We start from the raw sequence: 12,806 nt of genomic DNA, 5'->3' as shown, positions 1-12,806 counted from the left end.
AGAAATAGTCAGTCTATATGGTGAGGTGTAAAAAAAAAGCCTATATGTCAACAAGCTTTTTTTATTTTTCCCTGGCTAAAGACAGAAGATCATTCCTGGGATAAACTGAGTTTATCTCCTATTCCATTTTAAAGGCACCAGCAAAGTTTCTGCAAAGTAGTGATTAATGGTTTGTTTTTTCTGGCTTCCTTATATAGGACATGCCCTACATTTCAGACTTCTACCCAGAAGGAATTTCAAAACATCCTCCATTTTTTGTAAGATGACCAGATGTTCTCCTTTTCTAGGACGTGTCATATGTTTCAACCTTCTGGCCAGGAGGAATGTCAAAATGTCTTCCATTTTTGGTAGGATGACCACATGTCCTCCTTTATCCAGGACACAGCCTACATTTCAGTTCTGCCCAGGAGCAATGTCAAAACATCCTCCATTTTACCAGGATGACCAGACGTCATCCTTTATCCAGGGCACTTCCTACATTTCTGCCCAGGAGGAATTTCAAAACATCCTGGTTTGTTCAGAGTGTTTGCCTTTGCCAGCCTTTCCTTCAGGCTCAGAGTTTGTGACTTGCCTAGCGGATTTTCTTGGTTTGTTCAGAGAGTTTACCTTTGGTGACTTGGGTGTGTGCGAGTGTATGAGTGTGTGCCTTCAAGAGGTTTTCTTGGGAGGTTTGTTCAGCGAAGGTTTGACTTTTCCATCCTCTGAGGCTGAGATAGTGTGACTTGCCCAACGGTTTTCTTAGAAGATTTGTTCAGAGAGAATTTGCCTTCACCTTCCCTTAAGGCTGAGAGAGTGTGACAAGCGCTGTGACATCCCTTGTGCGCCGCACCATTTGGACACGGTGCATGAGCCACATCATCAGTACACGCCCCATGTAAATGGCAGTGTGCCAAGATGGTGCCCGTGGCTCGCAGTAGGACTCAGGACATTAAAAAATATAAGGGCCCCAAATGTACTTTCTGCCCCAGGGCCCCTAAAACCCTAGCTACGGGCCTGGCCAGGGTGCCACTTGCACTCCTCCTGGCTTTGCAAGGAGCAAAAAGGAGCCAGGGCCAGGGGCGAGTGAGGGGCGCTTGCTGGAGTGCGTGCTTGAGCACACAGCCCCAAACAAGCGCCACTTGCGCTCCTCCTGGCTTTGCTCCTTTTTGCTCTTTGCAAGGAGCAAAAAGGAGCCAGGGCCAGGGGAGAGCATGGGGCGCTTGCTTTGAAAGTGAAGGGGGGAAAGGCAAAGCTCCCTTCTCTATTCTTCCTCCTCTGACGCGACAGCAGCACCTGGGTGCCCTGAGGCATGCTTTCCACCCAGGTAAGAAGAGGTAGAAAAGGTGCGATATTTAGTGCAACTAACTAACTAACTAAATAAAAAGCGGTTGCCCGACTCGGCGGGCTGACCGCTTTGCCGCTAGACGCAGCGAACGAGTACAAGCCCCAGAGTGCTCTGGGGCTTTCCCCAGCTCCCTATTGGTGCGCGGGGTGAAAGGGAGTCCCTTCCGCCCCGCGACGCTCTGGGAGCTGGGCTTGGTGATCGGGAGTTCCGGTCCTCCAGGGCAGATGATTGGTTCAGCTGCCCTGGAGGAGGAGTCTCCTGGTCAGGTGGTACTGAGGGCGTGGCTTAGGCCTATATAGGCCGTGCTGCCAGCCCCGGCCCTCAGTCGGCGCTTGGCTCCGGATGGTTAGGAGCCAAGCAGGAAGGGAGGAGGAGCTGAGCCTTCTCCCACCCACCCACCGCTTGGGTTTGGGTTTTTTGTCACAACTTTGGGGCGGCAGCATAGGCCAGGATCTGCACGGTGTGGTACCAGGGCTACGGAGCTCTGGTTTGGGAGTCAGTCGGGACCCGGGGGCGAATAGGGCAGGCGTATGGCCATTGCGGGGGCCATAACGCGAGAGCGCCTCCCGGTGACTAGGGGCTTAGCAAATATGTGAACGCATGGCAGAGATGCGGTCATACGGTGTTCATTAGCCCCTAGGTCATCCCAATGCCTGGTGGGTGCCAGGTTGTGGTTAATCAGACAAACGTGGGGTTGTTTGATTTCGCAGATCCTGACCTCATGCTTTGTGCCAACCCTACCAATGGTTTGCTTAATAAAGTTGTGGCCTTTCCTCCAACACGGTCTCCTGTGGTTATTCGGCAGCAGCATCTGAGGCAAATAAATAAACTTGTGCAACTGCAAACTACAAGTTCCATAACTCTATAGCATTGAGGGGTTAAAGTGGTGTAAAACAACATTGATTCTCTAGTGTTATATTAGCCTGAATTAAATGCAGATAATGTTGTTGTGATAATGTTGTTGGCATGAGACTAGATCCAGGTTAGCAGAAAATCGAGTTATATGCTCATCATACCCAGTTCTGGAGTGTTTCCTGAGCTTTGTTATACCCAGCTGGGGATAACACTCTTCCTCACTCTCAAATGACAAATGAATCTACACAATGGCTTCTGCCCATGTGCAATTCCATATCTCTCATTCTAGATCTATTTAGCAATCAGACTGGGTGAAGCGATCTCCATCAGCTGGCAGGTGGTGGGCTGGTGACTGGATTTGGTCCTATGCCAGACTGGGCTTCTTCAACAGTAATCAATAAACTTGTGGGCTGTATTTATTTATTTTTTTAAAATTACCTTGGCCAAGCAAAGCCCATCACACTTGTTAAAAAATCTACACCAATGCCTAAAAGGTCAGTCAGCCTGTGTACTTTAATACTTTCTTACTCCATTTCTATAATTCTTGCAGTTTTAGAATTAGTATTTTTCCTAAAGAGTTTGGAATATAATATGAAAAACTAAGGCCTGGAAGAACAGGTGGGCAGGCAGGGGTGGCTTCTGGCTGCTCCAGGGGCATAGAGTTTACACAGCACATGCTCCCAGAGCACCCTGAAGTCACCTCAGGGCCATGCCAAAGCCGCCTAAGGTGGCCCAAAACTGGCCCCAGAAGGAGTAGACCTTTTCCACTCCTATTTGGGGCTGTGGGAGGAGGCACCCTTGGGGCAGCAGCATGTGTTTACCGTGACCCTGGGACAATCAGGCTCAGAGCAGCTTCTAGCCATTCATTCCTGCCCATCTGTTCTGCCCCTAAATTGAATAAATAGCTTGCAACAAATTAACAGAAACATGAAAGGCTTTATCAGTATGGCTTAATTTAAATAAACATGGGGTTTTTTATTCCATCACAGAGAAATTCAACAATCCAAACAAGAGCATTATACAGTTGGCCCTTCTTATACACTGATTTTTTATATATGGATTCAAGCATCCACGGTTTGAAAATGTTCAAAAAAAGTATAAATTTCAAATATCAAACCTTGATTTTCCATTTTATAAAGGGACACCATTTTGCTATGTCATTATATTTAATGAGACTTGAGCATACATGGATTTTGTTATCCACGGGGGATCTTGGAACCAAACCCCAGCGTATGACAAGGGTCCACTGTATACTTTGTTTTCTTTATCCATCTTTCTCTTTAAAAGTGCCCATATAAGTAAAAATCAGCCAGGACACTGTTTTCATTGGGGGGAAAAATGTATGAATTGCCTATACAAGAGATGCTTTTCTCAGCTCCTTTAATATCAGAATGTATTCCTCCACATTTGGTCTCTTTTTGTTTGTGCCTTCTATATTTCTTCTGCAATGTGATTCCCAAAGTGGGTGGTATGCCTCCCCAGGGGCGATGGAAAGGGGGTGGCAGGGGAGCATTCAGTCAAGATGTTGATGTACAAGAAAGAAAAGATGAACCATCAGCCTTTAGGATCATGGTGGGGATGAGAGTTGCATGAAACTTCTTTCCAAGGTCCCTTAAAACAACACACAGCCTCACTGATTGCTTCATGTGTTGGTGTCTCTCCCTCTTTGCCTGCCTGTGTGAGTTCACTCCCTTGACCACATGTTTTGCTAGCAGTGCAGTGGCAGTTGGTAAACTAGCAAAGCTTGGGCACAGGGCATTGCTTTTGTGGCCCAGAGTGGCACCATTTGGTAGGTGTGCCCTCTCTGGCACGCAAAGACATTTTGGAGGGCACACAGAGAGTCAGGAATTCGGGGGAAGAGAAAGAACAAGAGTGCACCTGTTCCTCCTCTTCTCCCTGCCTTCCCAGTCTTTAGCTGCCTCTCCAGAGACATCTAAAGACCCAGGAGAGGAGGGGGATGAAGAGGAAGAACAGGAACTGCTCTACATGATATCCTTACCCCAATACTTTGATACTGGGAAAGGAATACAGCAAAGGGTAACAGCAAAAGGTATGACAAAAATATGTGACAAAAGCAAAACCTAAACCAAAATTGTAGCCAGCATACAACTTAAATTGGGGAAAGATAGGTGGAAAGAAGTTCCAAAACCAATTGACAGTGGAATGCCAGGAAATCCTTTATATATTTTGGCGTGGACAAGAGTGAAGCTGCCAGCCATTCTGTGAAGTCTTGCAGGACAACAGGGTGCTTCTTACTAGCTGCCCTTCCCACTGTTCTTTCTTTCTTTCTTTCTTTCTTTCTTTCTTTCTGAAATGCTTCACACTCTGAGAAGATGACACACAGCCTGCTTTATATCCCCCCAAGCCATGTCCTCTCCTCCCCATTAAGTCAGATTACTTTTACATATAATATGTAACATCTGCAATATCTGGCATTTGGAGATATTGTAGTTACAGTACTGCTATATGGCAGAATGGCAAAGGCCACAGCATGTAAGTGACCCAGGATTGAAGCAGCTAGACAGAAGCATCAAAAGTGGAGAAAAGTGGGTGTTTTTTCTTTTCCCAAGCCATGCCTTTTTTGAATATGCTATACAATCTGTGTAGTACTCTGTTCATTTTCAAATCTTGAGGAGAAAAAGGAATAATGGGTGTACAGAAGTAAAATAAGCTCTGTTGGTAATCTTACACCAACATTAATACACAGGACATCCAAAAGTATTAATCTCTTATAAGCTTTACCAGACGATGCAAAACTAGTTTTTAGGTTCCAAATTAACAAATGTCATGCTTTAGAAGCTCAAAAAAAATTCTTCCTTAGCAAACTGCCCAGTATTATATACTGCCCCCAATCAAACCTAACTGTTTAAAATGACTCAGACCAATAGGGATGAAAATAATATTATATATATTATATTAAAGTTATCTTATGAGTTGGGAAACCTTGATGAGGATAACACTGGAAGAGTAGAATCATCAACGTTTTGGACTTATTTTTTTACATGGAAAATAAAAACAATTCATGTGTAGAAAATGACATTCTGAGCAAAACAAAGTATGATAAAACTATGTGTAATTATTTTGCATAGAATGAGTGCCAAAATTCAAATAGTCTTTGGAACCTAAACCTTCTCAATGATTTTCTTATAGTGAGGAAAAAACATGTAAAATTATTTGTTCTTACTGATAAGAGTGGAATTTACAATGATTTGCATTCCTATATGACAGTATTACTCAAATTTATTCTGGTGTCCACTGCTGTTCTCATAGTTTGCCATAAAATGTTATGTCAAATAAAGCACTACAAATACAGAAAACACTTCCAAAAAAATCTGCAATCCATTTGTTAATTAATTATGATATCTTTACACAATCTAGAATGCCAGATTTTTCATATGCTGCTAGATTTCTCCTAGAATGCTCATCATATGCTACAGAAATGAAATAATCTATCATCATTGCTTATGTTTTATGTTTCATATATTTATTGCCAAATCATAATGATCAGATGGGAACTTGAAGACTGGACCTTAAAGCCACTTCATTTGGCTGTTGAAATGCAGTCAAAGTTGATTTCTTAATGTATTTACAGACGGGTATATGTTTGGGCATCTGCATAGACACGGACATGCAGACTGGCACGGCTATTGCATGCCTTCATCATATATTTTTTCTGAAAAAATGGATTGCAATCCACGAACAACAACAACTAAAAGGGAAACCATATAACTCAGTTATCTTGGAACAATGGCTAACATTCCTGTGGCAAATTGGATTAGATGCAGCAACTGACCATTAGTAGTTATAACTAATGAAACTGTGGCAAAATCAGTGGCAAACCCTGGCTGAGTATTACTCCTACTAAGCAGCATCATTGGTACCTGCAGTTTTCCAGCACATAACTGTCTGGACTAATACTGGAACAGAATCACACACTCAGTCCAAAGGTAAAGTATGTGCTTACATACAATAGTATGTTCAAAGCTTTCTTAGTTGAAAACATTGCCAATCTGATAAAAAAACCATCCTAGGAATTCCATTCAGTACAATGAAAATTGCTGGCTTCAATGTCAGTGAGGTGGTGAATCTGCTCCGAATTTTAGTCAAAACTGAAGAAGCTTTCCAAAATGTATAGACCCTTGGTTAGTCTTTTAAAATTCAAACTAGAACTCAGAATAGATTTATTATGTCATTGGCATGGGAGCACCAGCCCCCCCCCCCCCAGCATTACTATAAAAGTCCATTATTGTGGACAAGCATGAGCTGAATGAACACTAGAAAGAAAATAAATGTGCTTTTTAAGGTCCTATGGATATACTGAGAATTTTCATGACATTTGGTCCTTTGGCTGATATAGTTATTAGTTATTTCAAATATACAGGACAAAATAAGGAAAGCTATTTCTGCTTCATATTGAATTTCTCTTACATTTTTCAAGGTTAATGGTTAATACAGAAGCAAAAGCGGATCTCATTTGATACTTAAAGGGACTTTTTTTTTTTAAAAAAAAAGGTGGACTATAGAAGCCTTACACAAAATGCCATTGCTAATGATCCAAGTAGATTTAGTAACTTTCCATGGTTGCTTCTTGATCATCATGCAAATGAAAGCAGGGCTGGACTTCAAATCTTCAGAGTCAACTGTAAATTTTACTTTCATGTGTAATACATAAGCTGTAACATAGGCTCCAGTGTCATAAGGAACCACTTCAGTGTGAAATGAGTTAATAGTTAAGATGGGACTTCTAAAGCACAGTAACTACATATTCTGTAAAATATTCATATTGAAATGGGGCCTTTTGTGGCTTCTTATGGAATTCCAGAAATCCAAATTTAATGGCTCCTGAAATAGAGGGATTACGATCAATTATAAGCAATGATTTAATGCAAATTGAGAGACCTCATGTGAAAGTAATACTACAGGGAAGGTTCACTGATCAAAGGAGAAAGGGGTCATAAATTTCTACCTCACTGGAAATGGTTATCTTATGCAACTTTGGGGTGGGGAAGGACAGATAATTGACTTCCAGCCCCACAGTTTTAGGCTGCTGGTTCTCTGCCATAGTAATCTTCTTTTTAAAAAAAATCTGAAAAAGGCATTATTCAAAATATTAAAAAATGAAAAATAATATGTTAGAAAGAAAAACAGAGAGCAATACAGCTCATACTTATAAACTATGGCATTCTTGCACCAGGTGTCATTTGATGCAGGGGACAGGGCTTGCAGAGAGTGGAGCCAAAAGGGCACACCCCTCAACTTGCTCCCACATGCCATTTTAGTCACAAGTAAACCACCTTCCCTCTCTTCTGAGCACTGGATTACTCATGAGTAAAATGGTGGTTGGGAAGGAGGAAAGGTGCCCAGAACACCTTCCCTCCCTTTCAGCCACCGGTTTACTCAGGAGTAAAATGGCAGTTGGGAGGGGGAGTACTCTGGGCCCTCTCCCTCCCTGCCGTGTGCCATTTTACCTGTGAGTAAACTGGCACGTGGAAGGGAGGGGGTGCACTTGGCTGGGTGTCACCCCCTCTTTTGGCAACAACCCCCATCACACCCCTTATGATGCTATGGCTTAATAAACAGTTATTACAGCAAAATGACAAAAGAAAAAAAGTGGGAGGAAGGGAAAGAGGGAAGCAGAGAGGGAGGGGAGAAAATAAAATAAATGAATAAATAAATTATGCCAGGAACTATAAGAATAGGAAAGAGAATCATCATTTATTTGCTATTTTAAGTCCCACCTCCCCACAATTAGGTTCAGAATTATACCACATAGTGAGGCATTTGATAATGATTATTATGAACAGAATGAAAATCAATAATTGAAGATTTTTACACTTGCCTACATCGTTGCTAAAACACCCTCCAAACGTAGCTAAAAGTGAAAGGATGCACCTGTGTCTGAATGCCAGGAGCGCTTCCTGAATCACCATGGAAATGTGGCTCCCTCTAGCATCCTTGAATCGTTGCAAGGGAAGCAGATTTCCTATGAATGCAAACTTTGTATTCAGATGAATTCCAGTCCCCAGGAACGATTCAGGGATCTAAAGGAGGGGCCATGTTTCCATGATGATTCAGGAAGCGCTCCTTGCATTTAGACACAGGCGCTTCCTTTCCCTTTTAACTACATTTGGAGGACGTTTTAGCGGCGATGCAGGCAAGTGTGAAAATCTTCTATCACTGCTGTTTGCAAATTGAAATGAGAATTAGTTACAGGCTTTGTTATCTAATTGTGAGAAGTCTGGGTTCAAGCTGCTTCTACATGGCTAGGAAAAATGAATTGCCTTGGTAGGGTTAATAAATCACAGTCTATTAGAGACCACATTGCTTCCTATATGGAATGCATGCTTGTAATACTAGTAGCTATCCATGGTTGTAAGATGGTCATCAAATGTATTGTAGTTGAGTGGATATTGGATGACAGCATCCATTAAACCTCTCACAGACCTTTGCCCCATCTTTTCTCTTTAGTTTCTGCTTTCTATCACCATCTATTTGGACTGTTGCTTTTGTTCTCATCCCACCTTTGCTACTTTTCTTCTTCAGCCCTATTGAATTGAGGTTAATCTCTGCTATCTACTAACACATTGCACAGAAATATCTACAGGGACACAGCTGTATATATGGATAGTATTTGGGTGAATCAGTGCTATCTTCGACTCATTTTCCACTTGACATTCAATATGCATTCATGCCGGTATATCCAAACTCAGTAGACTACTTCTCATCTCTTTCTACTTTCTCATGATACCATTTGTACTGGTTCCAAGTCTTCCTTGGCTGTGGTAACAATACTCTGACCTATGCTATGTGCCTGTAGCTACTGTTTAAATCTGCTGCAATTCCCACAGCTGCAGCAGCTTAGGGTAACTGTGGCTCAACAAAACAGCGTAGATCCCTCCAGCTATAGTGTTTGAGTGACAGGACCGGGGGGAAAACACAGTACAGATTAGGTATTAGCAGCTGGACATGGCAAAGATGCCTGGTAATGTCACAATTTTTTGCACTTTTTGTATACTTGCTTTGAAACTATATCTCCACTGACATCACAAAGACAGAAATGCAGGAAACAACTTAAGGTAAATCCCACCCACATCCAAGGCTCTTATCTTCCCTTCTGTTCACTAGCTTAAAAAATATTATAGTCTTAATGGAGACAACACAGATAGCAATAGCAATAGCAGCTTCATTTGTATACTGCTTCATACCACCTAAGCAGTCTCTAAGTGGTTTACAACTGTAAGCTAATTGCCCCCAACAAGCTGGGTACTCATTTTAGCAACCTCAGAAGGATGCAAGCCTGAGTTGAGCCTGAGCCCTTGGCTGGTATTGAACTTTCAACCTTATGGTTTGTGAGTGAGTGGGTGCAGTACAGATATTTAACCACTGTGCCACCAGGGATCACAGATAGGAGTCTTACCCTTACCAAAATCATTTTTGAATAGAAGAGGCACATCCCTTTTGCTGCTGAAGAGATTGTCCAGAAGACACATAGCTGAGTACTAATCCCACTCTACCCACCTACTTCCAACCCCATGACTGCAATTTCTTCTTTCTCAGGGGACATGTTCCTTTCTGTTCCTGGAGATCTTTGATGCATAACTCTAGGCTCATGTCACTTGTTAAGGAGGAGATATTGCCATTTTCAAGAACTGATCAATAATACTGTAATATCTTTGTGCAAGTCTTCCTGTCTATTGAAGGATCTCTTGCTCTATGCAATGCAATGAGGCATTGTTTGGTAGTGTCAAAGTCTACCAGTAATCTGAAGTAGTGCCATTTCAGGAAAAGTAATGCCACTTGCTCTTTAGGATGATGCAATACTTCTGAATATCATCCAATATGACCAGATGAAAAATCTGTGTCAGACACAGTCACTTGTATAAAAACAAAATTTCCCCACTTGGGCAAACTAGGCCTTGTTGAAGATGGCCTTGGGATGTTTTAGGAGGCCTCTGGATTGTTGGCAAGGTAGGAATAAAATAATGAGAAAAGTTAGCTTAGTCTCAGCATTATGATTACTATTTATAACAAGAGAAGTAATTGATGTCTAGGCATTATTAAAGAAATGCTTTTTCCAAAAAGTTATAACCCGAGGAACTCAGCAGGACTGAAACTATGAGTCATTTTTTCAATGTATGCTATTCATTTATTATTTAAAAGATGTGTGATACCTTCCTTAAATTCTTCACTCATAGTTTACTTAATTATCATAAATAGCTTTACATTATCTGCTTCACAGTGAATACCTTTTCTCTGCATTTTAGAGGAATATATTAAACAGAACATGACTGAATACTGCCAATTAGATTACTCACTGTAGCAAAATTCATTGGAATGTGATCTTAAACACTCTTGAGAATGCATATAATTTGGGACTGGAGATGTTAAGATATCTGAGATTTAAAAAAACATGTCCACAGGGGAAGAAAAAAAATCCTTATCTTTACTTTTTGATTAAAATCATTAGAGAATTATTAGGAAATATTTTCCTCAGTATATATGCAGTGTTTTTCTTTATAGTGAAAGAATGCCTCTGGCACCTCAGTATCATATACTACAGCTTTATTTATATATTAGCTTTATCCAGCATATCTAATAAACAGGCAAAGAGAAGGAGTGCATCAATCCTATCTCCTCTTTTGACAATTCTGTAGTTGTTTTCAAAGTGATTTAGGGCTCCAAATCATTTGGAATGCCTCCAGTGATAATGGAGGCTCTCTACTTTATGTGAAGGAAAAGTAACTGACATAACAAAGGAGGGATAGGGCTAATATGCCCTTCTCCATGCATGTTTATTACTTACACTGAGGGAGCACCCAAATAGGGTTAGTCCTGAATATGTAACTATAAACCAAAGCTAGGAACTGGATGTTGCTAAACTGTAATTCAAACAATACTTGGCCATTGGCTGTGCTTGCTGGGTGATGAGAGTTGGAATATAACAAATGCTGTAGAACTATAGGCTCTACAGCCCTGCTTACAGCATGGCATAATTGACGGAGAGAAATATTTTGCTGTTGTAAATATATCCAAAGTTTTATTTTCTTTCAGTTATCCCTATTGTGAATAGTTTCATTCAAATTTCCAATCCCCACATCTACCATTCAGTCCTAGCTCACTTAGCAAAGTATCCCTGTGTATTTCTACCTATGTATTTTAAAGCTATCTACATTATCATTCTTGTTTGATCTGACTTGCTCCTGAACCAATTTCCAACTATTTTGTCTTCCTTCCTTCCTTCCTTCCTTCCTTCCTTCCTTCCTTCCTTCCTTCTTTCCTTCCTTATTTTTCATAAAATGAAACTTTTTAATGAAGAGGACATCTCTGATATTGGCGACTGCCTTAAGAAAGACAGAGGAAACTTGGGAACCAGCAACTATTTCCCTCATTTCCTGAATATAGCAGCATATACCACAAACATATACAGTGAGCAAAGCCAAAGAAAATAACTACAAAAGTGATGGAAATGAAAGCAGACTATTTTATAGTGAACATTAAAGCACCTGAGCCCCATATCCATCACAAGCATCACCATATTTTGCCTCTGCTCAGGATATGTTGCTCTTGTTGCAGAAGGCAAATAGAATCTTAGCTGTTGGCAGAAAATGAACTGTCTCCCACCAGATTGCTTCCTGTCACAAAGTGACTCATCCGGGAAGCAGCACCAGAGCTGACAAAAGTATATGTGTGTATGTGTTTATGGATTGGATCCAATATCTACCCCTCTCTCCTGCTATTTAATCTTTCTGCCAACCAGATAGCCCTCTGAGAATCTGAGGAAGAGAGGAGCTGCAGAATTGGCTGAGTTGTGATGTAGGAAGCTGAATGAGATGCAAAGACACCAAGGATGGACACTTTTTTCATTACACTGAGGACTTCTACCCAGTTTTTGGGAAACCCTCCTCTGCTCCATCCCTATATCAAAGCCCATTCAAGCAGTAGCCCTGACTTCAATAGATATCATGTAGAATATAATTAGGAGAGTTGTCCACTATGTCCATTACCTCACATGATTTTATATATTATTTTTATGGTTTCTATATATTACTACCTAAAAACCTGAATAATATGCTCATTTCTCAAATCATATTATTTCCAGTTTTCCAGATGATGATAAACTTCTCTGCCAAGTAACTACTAGTTTTTGATTCAACAACTAATAATTACTAGCTTCTTGAAAAATCCTAAACCCTTAGTTGTCCTTTAATACTCAGTTGTGTGAATTTTATCATGTTTAGAAATCTTAAGTACAGCCAAAGAATCTGGGGATCTGAAAAGTGACACATTGCTTTTCTCCACTGAAGTCACTTGTGTAGCCATAGCAGATGGCAAAGCCCATATGCATGTTTGATTTTTTGGGAAGCAGCACTTTCCCAGCTATTTTATTTACCCATGTGATAGTACTATCTAATATCATTATTATTTAGAGAAGAACCACTTTGCAAAATACAATCCCAATTCTCCACTGTAGCCAAAGGACAACTGCATATTTCCAGGGCAACAAAACAATTGTCTGAATAGACCTATTACTAAAAATAGTTCCAAAATAAAACATAATTTTGAGAAATGTTACATAATCATTAATTAAAAACAAATATATGGTTAAATCCAAGTGTCTTACACATTC

General features: G+C 40.8%; 1 protein-coding gene across 2 annotated transcripts in view; it reads right to left on the bottom strand.

The window, feature by feature from the left end:
• Positions 1–12,806, bottom strand: part of CADM2 (cell adhesion molecule 2) — a 562,189-nt gene that overhangs the window by 45,894 nt on the left and 503,489 nt on the right. The gene's annotated exons all lie outside the window — the stretch shown is intronic.

The sequence above is a fragment of the Sceloporus occidentalis genome, unplaced genomic scaffold (genome assembly GCF_023333645.1).
Source record: "Sceloporus occidentalis isolate IW3139 unplaced genomic scaffold, rSceOcc1.0.p SCAF_2, whole genome shotgun sequence".
Classification (NCBI taxonomy): Eukaryota; Metazoa; Chordata; class Lepidosauria; order Squamata; family Phrynosomatidae; genus Sceloporus; species Sceloporus occidentalis.
The sequence above is the reverse complement of the archived record's forward strand: the minus strand, read 5'-3'. Positions and strand labels throughout refer to the sequence as shown.